The sequence below is a fragment of the Diabrotica undecimpunctata genome, chromosome 9 (genome assembly GCF_040954645.1).
Source record: "Diabrotica undecimpunctata isolate CICGRU chromosome 9, icDiaUnde3, whole genome shotgun sequence".
Lineage (NCBI taxonomy): Eukaryota > Metazoa > Arthropoda > Insecta > Coleoptera > Chrysomelidae > Diabrotica > Diabrotica undecimpunctata.
This window is the reverse complement of record NC_092811.1, coordinates 133,867,249-133,881,716: the sequence shown is the minus strand read 5'-3', so window position 1 is coordinate 133,881,716 and position 14,468 is coordinate 133,867,249. Positions and strand designations below refer to the sequence as shown.

The 14,468-nt window shown below is 33.7% G+C and overlaps 1 protein-coding gene across 3 annotated transcripts in view; it reads left to right on the top strand.

Annotated features, from left to right (window-relative positions):
• Positions 1–14,468, top strand: part of kek3 (leucine-rich repeat, immunoglobulin-like domain-containing kekkon 3 protein) — a 680,415-nt gene that overhangs the window by 81,147 nt on the left and 584,800 nt on the right. The gene's annotated exons all lie outside the window — the stretch shown is intronic.

Sequence of the window (14,468 nt, the reverse complement as noted above, 5' to 3'; positions counted from 1 at the left end):
CGAGAACTCCGGACTTATTTTAGCTTTTATAACTGTTTTCGTAAATTATACTATGCGAGAAGTCAGCACTATAGTAATAAATCAAATTTCTATTACGTAATGATATTGTGGAAATAATTTTGCACCGGCGTATTCACCATAATTAGGGATTAAATTGTTTTAATCGTTTACTAGATGTTTTTTCTGGACGAAACGTACGAGTATGTACATTTTTATTCATTTATAAAGAGTGTTTTTTAGAGGTATAGAAATGTAAGTTGGCAACTCTTTTTTAACTGGCTGTCAAGTGATTTATGTTTATTTTAGTTTGGCATTTAAGCATGCATAGACTGGCGTGTGAACAATGCTTAAAAATTGCGTAAATATATTTTGAGAATCATTCTATCTATTCGAAAGACCCAAATCAGTCTATCCGCCATCATGCACAGCAGTTGGATAAGTGTCCATCAACTTTATGGAAGATTTTGCGAAAAGATCTTGGTTTGCGTGTTTACAAAATCCAACTCGTGCAAGAATTATTGAAGCTACACGATCACTTAGTAAGACGTAGATTCTGCGAATGGGCCCAAAACGAGATTGCCGTTGATCCTGATTTTCGGAAAAGAATTTTTTTTATCGATGAACCTCACTTTTGGTTGCATTGCTATGTAAACAAAAAAAAACTGCCGTATTTGGAGTGCCATAATCCTCAAGTGTATGTTACGACACCATTACATCCGGAAAAACTAACTAACGAATCGTTGGTTCGTACTTCTCCAAAAACAATGCCGGCCAGAACGTTACAGTCAATGGTGACCGCTATAGAGCCATGATTAGTGATTTTTTTATTTCTCATTTGAACAAATATGGTATAGAGGAGCTGTGGTTTTCTACAAGACGGCACAACATGTCAAACAGTTCGTGCTTCAATTTATGGAAAGAAACGTTTGGTAACCACATAGTTTCACGTTTCGCACCCATGAATTGGCCTTCAAGATCGTGCGATTTAACACCGCTAGACTATTTTCTGTGTGAAGCTGCGGCCACAACGGCGCACCACACATTGCATAGTACAACGCACAGCACCATACCCCACACCTAGCTTAGCCTGTGCTTTGCACATTAGTGGCCGTATTGACGCACCGTGCACCCCACATTTATTTGGTAATGATGATGAAAATATACAGGTTCCCCTTGGAAGGCTCAATAATGAAGCAAAATGGATACGAGAAAACTTTAAAACTTATTTCTGTAGTCATTAAAATATAACTTATTATACATTTTTATTGTTTTATTTACCTGTTGTTTCACATTCCTCTGCCACTTCTTTCCACAGTTTTGATAAAACCAAACTATTGTGGTAGCTTTTGCTTTTTTGTTTCAAATTGGTTCACGAATAAACACACAACTAATAATGAATTTGTCTTTATCCATCCCTAGAATAATCACTGTGCGAAGATCAGAAAATACTAAGCTCAATTTACGTAGGCGTGGCATTGGTACCCAGCCATGTGCGAAGGAAGGAGCGGTGCGTCGTTGTGGCCACGCGCATTTACGGCAGTGCTTGTATTTACTTTGCTTCAGCGAGGCTATGGTGAAGGCTAGGTGCGGTGCGATGTGCTGTGCGCCGTTGTGGCCGCCACTTGAGGATATGTAAAGTCGCTAGTCTACGCCGATAAGCCTGAAACAATTGACCACAGCGTGACCATATATTTTTTAGAAAATCTAAAATCTACTAAAAACTTCCAAATGATACAATGCGCCATTGCAAAAAAATGATTCATGCTTTAATATATCTGACGTTAGAACTAATAGGAGCGCAGTTTATTACAAATACGCGGCTTAAATGTTAATTTTTTTTTAAATAACAAAGGATTTTTATTAATCAGTTTTTTCTATTTATTTACATTTACTACATATAAAGATCTTTTACTGTGTTTAACTACTTTTTTTTTCATAATTTTGGTTAATATATCTATATAAAATTTTGAAGTACAATCCTCTACTTCTGCAAACCCTCCTTGGCATGCACAATTAGAGAAACATTTTGATTTTTAAACCTACTATGGTCCTTGGTTTTATTTATATTAATATTCGAAAAGATTCGTTCACATTCAACATTATGTAATCATAATACAGGGTAAGATAGCCGGAAGGAGCGGCCCAGGCCGAAGAAGAACATCCTGGCTCGGACAGAGTACTGAAAGAAGAAGAAGAAGGGGCTTCCATAGGTATTAATCAGCTTAGATACTTTAACCCAAAACTTTTCTACATTAGGTGATGAATTACTCCCACTTCCACATACAAGTGAATTATACGATTCTGTACCAAGCTTCAATTCTCTGTATTCATTTTCTATATCTTGTATTGAAGTTTCATTAAATAAGTTAGGAAATTTAGAAAAAAGGTAAAATTTTAAATACAGTTTTCTGTGTTTGAGAAGGAAGGAAACCGTGTGACGAACATGATCATACAAATCTATCTTTATTTTATCGACACTTCTCTCAAAAAATTATCTATACTGAATTATTATTTAACAGTTGGCACTCTAATTTATTTAAAGGATTTACTCATAGATGTCTCTGTATTTAAAAACTACTAGAATCTGCTAAAGATATGTTCCCTACTAAAAATTATTCTACGTCGAAAATCTACTAAAAAAGTAGTTTTCTAATAAATATGGTCACACTGATTGACCACTTGGAGAACAACATTTGCAGCGCTATTGACGACATACGGCCAAAATGTTGGAAAAAGTCAAAGTTCTATACCTCTAAAAAAACCCAATAATATCTACACAATTAGAATCTAGAAGAAACTTTCTTTCTTTCTTTCTTTCTCCCCTTCCTTTTACCCTATCAGGGTGTCGGATTTGGGCTAGCTATTTTAATTTCCATTTACCCACCTCTTCCATTCTTTTCTGTTTCCTGCCATTATTTTCAATTCCTCGAGTGATTTTTGTTTAAGTTTTCCCGCCTCTATTACTTGCTGTATCCATTTTTTTCTTGGTCTGCCCCTTTTTCTTTTTCCTATGTTTTTTGCTTCATAAATTTTTCTTGTTATTCTATTCGATTACATCCTCATCAGATGCCCATACCAGTTCATTTGCCTCTTTGCTATTTTGTTCATTATCGGTTCCTGGTTGGCCATTCTCCTAATAGTCTCGTTGCTTAATCTATCCCATTTTGTCTTTCCAACTATCCTTCTTAGATGTCTCATCTCCATTGCGTTTATCCTGCTCTTATGTTTTTCCAGAATTGTCCAGTTTTCACTTGCATAGAGCACAGTCGGTATCACTATTGTGTTATATATTTTTATTCTTGTTTCTCGTGCAGGTTCTCTTTTTCGCATTATTGGGGCTAAAGCATAATATAACTTATTTGATTTCTTTGCTCTATTTGTTATTTCTCAGTCTATTTTTCCGTCATTAGTCATTATACTTCCCAGGTATTCGTAAGTTGTTACTATTTCCAGTTCTGAGTTTTTACATTTCATCTTTATTTGATTATCTTCCTTATCTCCTTTGCCGCTGATTATCATTATCTTACTTTTTTCCTCGTTTATCTCCATTTTAAGTTCTTCTATTTGTTCTACCCATATATCCATTAGTTTCTGCATTTTATTCTCGGAATCTGCTATTAGTACTATATCGTCTGCATACATTAAGGACTCTATTGTTACCGGTTGTAATCTGCGGTAACCTATTATTGTCTGTAGTTGATTAGTTCTGACTCTAGTGTTTCTTATCAATTCGTTCATTACTATTATGAATAGCAAAGGGCTGAGACTATCTCCTTGTTTAATACCTCTCTTCCAATTAAATGCTTCCGATCTTTCCCCTGTTATTTGTACCCTTCCTTTTACCTCTTTGTAAGTACTTTCTAGAATTTTTATCAATGCATTAGGTACGTTTATTTTCCTCAAGCATTTCCCTATAATGTCTTTCTATCGTGTCAAATGCTGCTCTTAGGTCTATGAATGCTAATACTAGTTTTTCTACCGTATTTATGCTTCTTTCTATTAGGTTTCTAATGATATATATGTTGTCATTTGTCTGTCTTCCCGGTCTAAATGCCATTTGTTCTTCTCCCAATACCATTTCTACTTCTTGTTTCAGTCTCTTCTCTATTATTTTCGTATATATTTTAAAGCATAACGATGACAGACATATTGCTCTATAGTTGTCGCAGTTTACATGTTCTCCTTTTTTGTATATTGGCACGATGATATTGTTCTGCCAGTCTTTAGGGATTGTTTGTTTTTCCTACGCCTCTTTATATATTTTCCATAGCCAGTTTATTCCTTCTTCTCCCATGTATTTTACCATTTCCGGTTCAATTTCATCATCTCCACCTGCCTTGCCTATTTTTATATTTGGTAATCCTTCTATTACTTCTTCTCTACTTATTTGCTCTGACTCTGTATTTTCTACGCCTTCATTGATTATATTGTCTTCCTTTATCACTTCGGTATCAAATTTTTTCTCATAATATTCTTTCCATACCCTTAGCTATTTGTTCTGGGCTTATTTGTATTTGGTTTGAAGTATCTCTTACTGCGTTTATTTTCTTTCGTTTTCCCTGCCTTATGTGTCGTATTGTCGTCCAAAAGTTTCTATTATTTGTTATATATTCTTCCTGAAGTTCTTCTTCAAATTCTTTTCATGTTTTTGCTTTTGCTTGTGTGACTGTCTTTTTTGCCAATCATCTCTGCTTATAGTATTTTTCTTTATCTTCTTCTAATCCCGTTTCGATGTATTTTTTCCATGCTATTTTCTTCTTTTTTATTTCTGTCTTCACTTCTTTATTCCACCATCTTGTCATTTTCAACTGTTTATTATATTTTTTGATTCCACACACTTCAGTTGCTGTTGTCTTTAATACTTCACTGTATGTATTCCATCTTTCTTCCATTGTCTATGTTTCTTTTTGGCCTTCTATTTGTCTCAGTCTTTTGTTAGTTTCCTCCGTGTAAAATCTAAAAGAAACTTAAGATGGCAATTTTACCACAAGTTAGGATTTTCTTTTCTAATTCTAGTTACTGTACAAATTTTATTAAATATTGATATTTTTTTTGTAAGAAACGATCTTCTTCTTCTTCTTTAAGAGCTGTCTCCGTTCCGAAGGTTAGCAATCATCAAAACTATTCCTATCATCGAGACTGAGGTTCTCAATGGATGTTTATTAGTGGTATTGAACCATTGACACAGATTTTTGAGCTAGGAAAACTAAGTCTCATCGTTCCTATTAATTTTTCTCCTTTTATTTTTTTCTGTATTATAAGTCGAAATTTATACAATAAAATACCGGAAGAATGGGGAACGGGCGAACTAATTCTACTATTCAAAAAAGGAGATAACAAACAGCCAGAAAACTATAGAGGTAAAATACTACTCTAAAACTTACAACTAACATTTTACAAGCACTAATAAATTAGAGAATAAGTTTAGCAGATGAACAACAGGATTTTCTTAGTGGAAAATCGTGTACAGATACAATATTCGTTATAAAGCAAGTTACATATCTCCCAAAAACAACAGAATGAAAGTCAGAATATATGGACAACTTACATAACCTATAGAAATAGGCAGCGAAATAAGACTAGGGGACTCATTAAGTCCTATGCTTATTAAATTAATTATGGATGAAATCATCAAAAGCGTTAACAAAAGAAGAGGATACAGAATGCGAAACAAAGAAATAAAAATTCTCTGTTACGCGGACGACGCAATATTGATAGTCAAAGATGAAGATAGTCTGCAAAGACTGGTCGACAGATTTAACAATAAGAGCAAAAGAATTTAATATGACAATCACATTTCAGAAAACTAAAACAATAGTAGTTAGCAAAGAACCAACCAGATGTAAAATAAAAATTGATGGTATTAGTATCGTGCAAGTAACGGAAATAAAATATCTTGGAATTACATTGTCCAGCTGTGGAGACCTGAACAAAGAAGTGAGAGATCAAGTACGAAAAGCAAATAGACTGGCAGGATGCCTTAATAACACTATATGGCGAAACAGACACATTAACACTAAGATGAAGTCAAGAATTTATGAAGTCAGTGTCAGACCAGTAATGCCATAGGCCTCAGAAACAAGACCCGACACAGCCACGACACTAAACACGTAGACCTTAAGGCTTACTAAATCACGTAGACTAATATAAAAATCCTGTCTTAACGTTCTTATTTAGTTATGTCTTCACCGTAAACTGACATAAGAGTATATATAAACTCCTGGACAAAATTAACGCACCACTTTAATTAATCTAAATATTTACAATATGAACACAAAATAAAACTAAGTAACATTGAAATAATAATAAACACCTACAAATAAGTCCAACATGACTTTATCATGACCTTAATTTGCATTATTGTTTCTTTAAAAATTTGTTTTTGCCAGAAATGCGTAAATAAGCTAGCATAACCCAAAATTGCAAAAAGAAAAAAATCAGTAAAGTAACACAATAAAATGCATCTGGGTCAACACTTATACCGTGTAGGCCCTCTTCTACTTCGTATGACTGCATTTATGCATCGAGGCTTGCTTGATATCAAATTTTCAACAAAAGCTTGCGGAATATTCTCTCATTCTTCAATAACGGCCTCAATGAGTTGGTTGTGATTGGCAATAGGGCGTCTACGACTTCGAATCTTTTTTTTGAGATAGTCCCATAGATGCTCTATAGGATTCATGTCCGGACTGTTAGGTGGTTACTCTTATAATGAAATATCAACATCATTTAGGTAGCCAATAACCTGTCGAGCCACATGAGGACGAGCGTTGGCTTGCATGAATAAAAAATTAGGTCCAAGAAACGGAGCAAAAGGCATTACATGTTCGACAATAATGTTGTCTAAGTAATAATAGGCATTCATAGACCTCGTGTGTATGGGGACCAATTCCGTACGAGCTCCAAACAAATTCCAACCCCAAAACATTTTAGAGCCACCAACAAAAGGTACTTTAGGAGAGATATTGTAGCTGGCAAACCTTTTTCCTCGCCTTCGCCAGACACGCTCACGACCATCTGGAGCTTTTAGGCTTACTCTAGTCTCATCGGAGAAAAGAACTCGTTTCTAATTATCGACGGTCCAATTTTGATGCAATCTTGCAAAATTCTATCTCTAAACCCTGTGTTCTCTGGTAAGTAAGAGTTTTTTGGCCGGTTTCCTGTTGCTTAATTCTGCTTCATGTAAACGTCTTCTAACTGTTCGAGATGATGTCGCGACATTTCGAACATGTGCTAGTTCATTTTTTAGCAAATTGCTGGTGACTCTCCTATCTCTGAGAGCACGTTGTCTCAAAAAACGATCATCAATTTGATTAGTGCAACATTTTCGCCCTTGCCCTGGTCTTCGATGGTACGACCCGGTTTCATTATATCGCCTCACCTTGCGACTGATGCTGGAATTATGTCTTCTTAACAAACCTGCAACGTATCGCATTGAATATCCTTTATCTAGGAGAGTCGATGCTCGTACTGCCTCCTCCATTGACAAATTTCTTTGGCGGTTCATTTTTTTATTTGATTTTTATGCAAATGAACTTCTAATCATGCATGTGATTAAAAATATCACAATAAAAAGCTTGTTTCCCACAAGCAGTTTGCTTTAATGGGCACTCGTTATGAAACATTTAACTCACTTTTAGTCTAAAACGAAGTTTAATACAAATTATTGTTAAAACAATACTATTATTAGCTTTAATAACAACTGTCACTGTCAAACAAGATCACTAGGCAACTTGTCGTACAGTAAATTATATATAAATAAAGATTATTTAGAAAAATATGAGTGGTGCGTTAATTTTGTCCAGGAGTTTAGTAAGAAGCCCTCAAGAAGAAAGACAATCGTCAAATAGAAAACAAATAGTTAGAAAAACCATTTAATAATTATAATAAAAAAATGAAAGATTTGATATTTTCACACAACTAGGTAAATAAAAACACCGCTTCTCCGTCTCTGGTGAGATGGTCAGTTTGTTGGCGAATTTAAAATTCCAACATATTCCATAAAATTAATGTACCTCTGCATCGATAACATCAGATTTTGGAAAATATTGGAAATCGGATATAGGTTACGTAATAGGATTATTTTCATTAAATTGTCTACTCGATTTGTTCACTTTAAAACCAATAACTATTGCTATATTTTGCACTCTCAAATAGATTATTTCATAACAAGAAGAGAAGATATATGTGAACGTAACAACTGCAAGGTAATCGTTAGTGAGACGTTGAGCCAACAACGTAAGGTCCACAAAAAATGAAGCGTAAGATGTTAAAAGATAAGAAAAAAGGTCTATTTGTAGCAAAAATAGTAAAAAAAATACATGAAAGAAATTTATAGTATAATTTGGAGGAATTGGGCCAGTATTATTAGATATACTGCTATTGAAATAATTGGAAAAACTGGAAACTTTGGAGATAGCCGATTGCTTTTTCTTGATTGCTAGTCTTGCTAGTAGGACTCCTCCGTTATGTTATTGATAGATGGTAGATGGTAGATGATAGATTGAGTTCTGATGCGGTTAAGTGTGCACCAGGTTTTACGTGGTAGTTCAAGTCCAGGAGATGTCTTTGTGATGGAAGGTATAATTGTGTTTGGTTGAACTTCCGACCATTCATTAGTCCATTTGGTGATTATGTTGAACCCGTTAGTTACGGCCGTTTTTTTTGGTTGTATGGTAAATTTTTCTAGAATGCTGTCAACTTTTGGTTGCATCTTCTGTATAATTATAAATCGACAGTGCCGTGTTGTTAAGACTTTTTTTTCTATTCTTTGGTAGCTAGTTGGTTGCTGTGGATTTGATTATTCCAGCGATCATTTTTAGTGTTCTTTAGCTCTCCACCAATCTTTTGAACGTGAGCCCTCTCGATTAAATATTTAGCTACAGAATAAATAAGAGCTAAGCCCGAAAACCTGAGTGTGGATACAGATACTCTTCATGTTCTGCCGCAGAACTTCTGAATTATGTTATTTCTGGCTTTTAGCTTCTAGGCAACTGTACTTAAATATTCTCTAAAGCTTTAAACCGGGTTCTTTCAGGATTTAAGCATTTGTGGCTTGTTCCTTTAACTTTCTAAGGCCCGTCATTTTCTCGTCTTTTCGAAGTTTAACCTTAGAACATACTACAAATGACCAAGCTCTGAAATGGAGGATAGAAAGGGAAGAAGCTTTACCAAAACAATGAACCAAAGAACAAAAAAATATGCTTTTAAATGAGTATATTTTAATGATATGATCACGTAAATGAATATTTTTATATTATTATAATAGCCGTGTTTCACTAATTGACATATTTAAATTCTTTAATAAAGCTCATGTTGATTGAGACTGGTTAAATGAAATTTTTTTTTGTGTTATTGTTTGTCTATTAATATTATTTTTTTGTGCTTATAGGCCAGTAATGAAAAAAAGGTGAAACAATCTTATACGCGTTTTTGAAGGTTCTAAAAGGAATATGAGCTAAAACGATCAAACAGCTTATAAGTTATTCAATTTGTATATCCCGGAAAGTGATTATTTAAACAACTGTACTTAATCAAACAGTGACTATAAAGTTTTATAGTAGGTCGCAATCGATTCTTCGAGGCCTCAGTTTTAAGATATAATAAAAAATTACCATTTTGTTAAAATTGTTATTAAAGAAAAAACATTTGAAAAGGACTGGCATTTTAGCTTATAAACATTGATAATAACTTTGCTCATTGAGCTCATTGAAAAGATAGTGAAAAACACAATCTTTAAAAAAATAACCTTTTATGACCAATAGGAACCAAGACGACATTTTTTTCTTAAAACTATATTTCCATTGTTTATTAACATTAAGAGCTAAAAATTTAACAGATTTTAAAGGAAGTTTTAAATTTTCTGCTCCATTTTATAGATGGCATATAGAGGGAAAAACGGAAGAACTATCGACACAGTTAAAACAATACTAGAAATTCAGGAAACCAGATGGGGAAGATATGGAAAAATCGAAAAGGAAAATTATACAGTATGGTATGCAGAAAAAGAAAAACAGGGATATGGAGGAACGGCTTTTATGGTCATAGGAGAAATGAGACATAAAGTAATGGAATTTTAACCCATAAGTGAAAAAATATCGTACATAAAAGCAAACAGCAAACCGAACAAGTTGTCCGTCATAAATATGCACCCACAGAAAACAGTGATGATTTGACAAAACAACAGTTCTATGAAACACTAGAAGAAAACGCCGAAAAAATTCCGTAAGAAAATATATTAATCCTTATAGGAGATTTAAACGCCCAAATAGGCATACACAATTGCTTTAAAAAGGTTAAAGGCGCAAACTCAATATATGACGCAACAAACAATAATGAAGAAAGACTATGTAATTTAGCAGCAGCATTAAACATGGACATAAGTAACACGAGATATAAACACAAAGACATACACAAAATAACATGAATGATAACAGGAAGTCCGGAAAGAGGGAAATCAAATAGACTATGTACTGATTAAAAAGACACGCAAACAATCGATAACTGACGTTAGATCTCACAGAGGGGCCAACATCGATTCGGAAAAGCACAGAGAAAATGGGACGTAGATAAAATTGAAAGAGAAAGAAGTAAGAAGATTTGTACAATAAGTAAATACAGAGATGCAGTTCAAAGAGCAACAAATGGACGAAGAGTGGAAAAAAATCAAACAAGGAATAAACAATGCAGCAGAGAAAGTGGTTGACAAAATGCAAAATAAAAGAAGAAATAATTGGTTTGACGATGAGTCCAAATAAGCAGTGAAAGAGAAGAATAAAACAAGTTTGAAATGGTTAAGCACAAGCAAAGAAGAAGAAGAACGAGAAAAATACAAAGATCAGAGGCAAAAGACAAAGAAATTGTTTAAATCGAAAAAAAAATCAAAAAAGTATACCATATCCATTACCATTAAAGAAAACCTTCCAAAATAATAAGAACTGTCCTATTTTCACCTTCCAGAAAAATAAGACAATTTCGGAAAAATGAATAAGTTAAATTTTTTCATAAAAAAGTTGAATTTTACTCATATTTTGTAAGAAATATATAAATTATATTGATTAATATATATTATTTCTATAAATATATAATAACATAATTTTTTTTTATTTTAAATTAAAGTGTCTCGGCAACTATGGGCCATTGACACTGGTACAAAGTTTATTACAATATGTTTATGTTTACGTACATATACAATTTGTTTATATACAAGTTAGAATATATTAACAACTTAATATAATTACACTAAGTAGTTAAGGTGACAGTCTTTTAGAAAAATAATTATGGCACTGTACATGTTTGTAGAACCAAGTAGATCACTAAAATTATCTTGAAAGTTGTAGTAGTCTCTTTGAGGTTTGTAGTGGACACATTCTAGTAAAATGTGCTGAACTGTTAAGGACTCATTACAATGTTCACAACGAGGATGGTTTTCAGAAGACATCAGATATCCATGAGTAAGACGAGTGTGACCTATTCTGGACCTTCTGATAATAATGTTGTCTTTTCTGCTCATTTGAGGAATGGTGATGGAGGTAACAGTTGGTTGAATTGTGCGTAGTTTTGTATTTTACTCGTTTCATGGTGTTTGCTTAGTGCTTAGTACGTTGTTCTTCATACTGACCTTTAGGTCTTAAGAAGTTATATGTTTTCCATATTTTCTAAGGAGCAGGCCAGTTTTGCTGCATGATCAGCGTTCTCATTTCCATTGAGACTAACATGGGATGATAATCCAGATAATACTTACTGAAACACCATTTTTTGACTGCTGTTGGCAGATACTGTGGATGCACTGTACAATAGGATGTATAGAGTATATATTTCTGATTGAGTCAATTGCGGAGAGAGAATCGGTGCACATTGCTAATGATTTCTCATTAGCAATGGGAGAGTCTAATGCCTTGAGTATTCCGTACAGTTTGGCTGTGTGTATACTGCATCTGAGAGAAAGCCGATATTATGCTACTATTGTATTTAAGGTACTGACGGCACAGCCGACGGCCTGTTCTTCTTTGAAGGCATCTGTGTAGAGAATTTTGTCATAACGCTGTGTCTGTATAAGTTCCTCAAATGCTTGTACCAAGAGAGCTCTGGGCGTTTCTACTTTTTTGTATCGGTTCAAGCTGGTAAGGACAGTAGGTAGCTTTTTGGTTCACGGGGTATTTTGGACGTAGTAAACGGAGTTGTGAGTTTTAGGTCTGTGTCTTTTAGCAAAGTTTTTAAAATTTGTAAGAGAGAATGTGTTCAAGGGTGACTATTATCTGGGACAGAGTGGGGAGTATTAATTAGTTTAATTACTGGGTTTTTTAGATTAGCAGAAATTCTAGAGAAGTAAGACAGTAGTAAACGTTTTCTTCTTATCAAAACTGGAGGTTCTGAAGATTCGATATAAAGACTTTCAGAAAGACTTGATTTAAAGGCGCTGAGGCTAATGCGTAAAGAAGTGTTGTGAATTCTAATCAGACTTTTAAGGTGAATGTCGGAAGCAGATATGTAGAAAATACTTTCGTAATCCAATCTAGAGCGGATCAATGTTCTGTAAATTCTTAAGAGGACTTTCTCTTCTGCCCCCCCCCATTGATGATGATAGAAGATATTGATTCTATTTAGGCTGTTTATTTTTGTATTCTGTATCTGATCTCTCCATGTAAGTCTTTTATCGAATATTGCTCCTAATAATTTGTGTTTATCAACCACTTGATCCATTCAGTTGAAGTAGAGGAGGGTGAGTGTGATTTCTTCTAGAGAAGTTTATGACTTTAGATTTTTCAGATGAAAATTTGACTCCAATTTAAGTGGACCAGTTATGAAGATTGTTAAGAGTGTTTTCGAGTAAAGAGCTTGTGCTCCTTGTAACTTTACCTTGGCAATAAAGAACAAGATTATCTGCGTATATTAAGTATTTTATTGGTAGGAGAACAAGAGAGTTCATATCGTTAATGCTAAGAAGGAATAGTGTGGGGCTGAGAACTGAGCCTTAAGGGACTCCATTTTGTGAGATATGTAATGTAGATGTTTTCTCGTTTGCAACTACTTTGAATGATCTTTCGTGTAGGAGATTGTTTTTAAAGGTGCTAATATTACCCGTTAAATTGCTTAAGTTTTCTAATAACAGCTCTGTTTATTGTGCTGAAGGCACTTTCTAAGTCGAGGGCAACAAAGTACAAAAAGACTCGTTTCCAAATTTATTTTAAAACCAGTTTTACGCGAAATCGATTATTTTTCCACAGATAGACTGGAGTATTGGATTAGAGTAGAGATTTAATAGAGTATATGTGATATTTTCTGTACATGAATATGATAATTTCACAAAAACTGTTATTTGCTGTATGAGTGCAATGTAAAAGTAGGGCACCAATTATATTTTTTTCCTCTTTTGTTCGGTATTTACGACTGCAATCGTATATTTAAAGTAACTGTAGTGATTACTTTCGTTATTTTTTTAACATAATATATAATTTTGGGGACTATTGAGAGATTTCTTAGTTGTTTTTTCCGAATAAATCAAGGCAAACCTAAAATAATTTACATTTTTAAAACAGTTTCAATTTGCATATTTATAGAAAAGCTTACGGAGCCTTAATCAAAAAGTTAAAAGGCAATTTCCATTTTTTAGCACAGGTTTCATTTTAATAAACATTTTATATACCATTCGCTTTTTATATTTTCACACTGTCTCGCCTGAAACGTATTAAATAAATCTGGAGGGGTATCCACCGACTAATCTAAAACTCCTCATTCAATGCCGATATTCTCCCGAACGCATAAAAGATCTCCCCACAGATACCTCCACGTTTAGCCATATGCTCAAAGTATCCCGTATCTTTTCTCGGAGAGCAACAGCAAAAACGCGAGAATTCACCTTCGTCTCTCAAAATGACTTTTTTAATAAAATTTCTCATAAAAGAGAGGTTTGCCGAACGGTGACAGCCGAAATGGCCATCAAAACCCTTCACAGAAATTGATGATGAAGCCTGCTAGAGACGCGTCAATTTCACGTTGTAGCTCTAGTCAGTTGAGCAAAAACCAGGACTGACGGAGACTTGTCTAGTCCATAATTGTCTGTGAACACTCTTTTGAAATCAAGCTAAAGCTTTTTATCAACTATTCTTCGAGATTTATCAATTTTACGGCAATAAAATAATATTTTTTTAATATAGTTCACTAAAAATATACGATATTACATATATATATATATATATATATATATATATATATATATATATATATATATATATATATATATATATATATATATATTTATTAGGGCCGCAGTCAGAAGATTGGCCGGGATGGTAAAGAAACACTCTTTTGACTTTTTGTTCTAACTTCAGCAATTGTTTTATTCCTTTTTCAAGACGCTGTAATATAAATAAAAAGAATATGTAAATATTTACAAAATATCACAATTCGTTAGTCACTATCCACCTAATAGTACTAGTCGTTGAAATTATTTATAATAAGCTTTGACC